General features: G+C 35.9%; 1 pseudogene; it reads right to left on the bottom strand.

Moving 5' to 3' along the window:
* Positions 1-901: 901 nt before the first annotated feature.
* On the bottom strand, positions 902-1,906 carry LOC123784280 (peptidyl-prolyl cis-trans isomerase A pseudogene; annotated as a pseudogene).
* Positions 1,907-3,228: the final 1,322 nt, after the last annotated feature.

The following is a 3,228-nucleotide window of genomic DNA, read 5'->3' as shown; positions in this document are numbered from 1 at the left end:
CAGGTAAATCTGATTGATGCAAAGCTGGAGAGGGATCAAAGAGAAGCTGAAGGTATGTACTGGGAACAAGTTACATAAGACATTCTGTACTCTGCCCAGAAATTTTGAATTAGTTCTACAAGAAATTGAAAGTTACGAAAGATTTTCAAGCTGGCCAATCACCTATATCTGCAGTTCTAGACAAATAGTTGTGACGCTATGAGAAGTTGTTGGGTGAGGAGAGACATGTTTATTCTGGAATATTTCAGTTTGCGGAGAGGCAATGTAGAAAACAATGACAGGATTAGTACTTGGGGATTCTGAGTTTGGAATCCAGTTTAATAGTTTACTAGCAGTGTAACCTCAGGCAAGTCCTTAGTCCTTTCAAGACTTACAGCCTCCTGTATGAAATCGTGATGATTTGGACCTACCCAAAAGGTTGTTGTGAGGGTTATCTGAGGAAAATTAATGTGCATGTGCTAGGATAGTAATGAAACATTAGTTTTCTTTCCTAGCAAATGATCTTGACACTTTACTAATCTGTGACTAAAATGATAAAATTTATACAGTGTTTTAAAAGATTGCTAAAGGATACCCCATAGCCACAGGTACCTATTACATGATTTAAATATTTATAATTATTACTGTCAGATATGTTTTTCTTTCTAACAGCTAAAACCAAATACCTTATAAGTAGCTTAGTTTTATTTCTTCTTTGTTGTTGTTGTTGCTGTTTAGTTTTTATTTCATTATCATAAACGTAACTCTACAATCCAGCTAGAAGGGAAGTAAGAAAAATATGCAACTGCTGTGAGAGCACAAAGATTATAGGATATTTCAAGCAGATGGGGGTGAAGGGGTGATCTCCTGAGCTACAGGAAGGAATGGTCTCGTAGTTAAGATAAAACACAAGTCAAATTTATTAGACTTGTCCACAGTCAGCAATAGTGATCTTGCTGGTTTTACCATTCCTGGGTCCAAACTAATCCATGCTTCCACAATATTCCGGCCCTCTCTCACCTTTCTTGAGACCAATGCTTGCCATCCAACCAATCAGTGTTGGCAGTACAGATGAAAAACTGGGAACCGGTTGTGCTGGGCCCACCATTCACCATGGACAACATGCCAGGACCCATGTGCTTCAGGATGAAATTCTCATCATCGAATTTCTCCCCATAGATGGACTTGCCTCCAGTGCCATGACGATGTGGGAAGTCACCACCCTGGCACAGAAATCCAGGAATAATCCTGTGAAAGCAGGAACCTTTATGACCAAATCCTTTCTCCCCAGTGCTCAGAGCAGGAGTCCTCGCTGTCTTTGGAACTTTGCAAACAGCTCCAAGGAGACTCGGTCCAAGGGCTCACCATCAATGCGGTGTCCAAGAACACAGTGGGGTTGACCCTGTCTGGGCGGCCCCTCTGGCTCCGCAGCAGTGGTATCTGCAAGGTGGCCCATTTCTTCTTCTTTAGTAACAACAGAGAGTGAGGAAGATGATAATGATCCTTTTCTGTGAAAATTTGTTTATGGATGTGAAGATTTTAATTTTTTTCTTAAAAGTTCATATTTTGGGACCTAATTACAGACTTACTGAATCAAAATAGCTGGGTCTGGAGCCTTGATATTGCATGTTTAATATTTTCATAATTTTAACATTCACCTGTATTTGAAATCCGCTACTCTTTCTCCTCTTTCTCTTCTTTTTAAATCTCAAACTTAGTATCTACATCTAAATTCATTTTAAAAATTTCTCCTGGACCTCCTTTAATTATAATTCCTCCTTTATTATTATCATTTGTGACAGAAAAATGCACAACTCAGCCAATGGGCACAGCCTCCTGCTTCACAGATGTGAAATAAATGTTTACTTAATCTTCCACTTGATAAAGCACTCACTGTAAAGAGGATGATTCGGTAGTCAATAACCATTCTTTTGGAAGGGAAAATAGAAAAGGGCAGCACTTTGACTACCCTCATCTGAAATGTTGCTAACCTTGTAACAAATTAATACTTTGTTCTTTAATAGTTTTTCAGTCCACCATAGTGTTTAAAATGTCAACCTTAAACATGAGCCTCAAATCATACGGAAGTCTGTTTAAAAGTCATGGCCCTAGGCCCTGTCTCCAAACTATGGAATTCACATCTTATGGAGTGGAGCCACATAAGTATTCAATAAGATTCTTGTAAACATAAGGTTTGCTCATCATTGATCTAATTCTGATGACTCTTTTCTACAATTTTGTATGTGTGTGCATATATATTTGTATATCCTGTACCCACAAGTATTTGTCCAGCATATGTAGGCATGAGAGTTTACAAAAGTTATTCTAGAAATTTGGTATAATGTCAACTATACCATCTCAAAAAGCAACAGCAAATAAACGTGTGCTGGATGAATAAATGAAGTTGGAAAAGTGGCAACACTTAAAAATTTTAAATTACAACTGTGAAATTAGATAGTCACAATTTGCAAAGGATCTCAAAATACTGAGCCACCTAATAACTAGGGAATCTAGGTTGTATATTTTCCATTTATTATAGAGTTTAATATGAAAATGGAACTCAAATTCTTACCACAATTATCTTTCTAACTCTCTTCCAACAGGAAATTGGGTTAGAAATGTCTAACTCAAAATAAGAACCATTCTGCTGTCTTCAAACTGTTACACTAATTATTCTTACACTTCTGTGTTTCCCTAACTACAAAAACCAAACTCTCAGACTTGTATTTTCTAAGGTCATATTGTTTTTGGTTTGGGGACTAAAGCATCTGATTCTGTAGTAATTCTAGGTTATATCTCTATCCTGTCATAAATTGACATTTGTTCAAGTATAATTTTTGCTTAAATAATTTCATTTGCAAAATATATATTTATCATCTAAATTTGGTATCCCTCCAAAAGGATTCATTTAAACCACTGTTTATCAATAAACAATACTTTAAAAATATATTGAAACAATTGCTTACATAATGTTCCTCCCTCTCTTTTTGCTCATTGAGATTTTCCAGTAAAACCTGTGTTTTCATCAAAATAAAGTAAAAGACTGTGATTTGTTTTTTTAACTTTAAGAGGGTCAGCACACACTCTTCTATACTATTATATTATATATAACATGTCATATATTTTACAGAATATATCTTCCAGGTTCTAGTAATCCATTAATTAAAATGCTACTGCTTATGTAAATTGGCTTAGGTCTTTTTCAGGAATTAAGAGAGAAAAAAAAAGATATTTCTTAAAGGGGAGGGG

The sequence above is a fragment of the Ursus americanus genome, chromosome 4 (genome assembly GCF_024610735.1).
Source record: "Ursus americanus isolate L20-20 chromosome 4, mUrsAme1.1.p, whole genome shotgun sequence".
NCBI lineage: Eukaryota > Metazoa > Chordata > Mammalia > Carnivora > Ursidae > Ursus > Ursus americanus.
The sequence above is the reverse complement of the archived record's forward strand: the minus strand, read 5'-3'. Positions and strand labels throughout refer to the sequence as shown.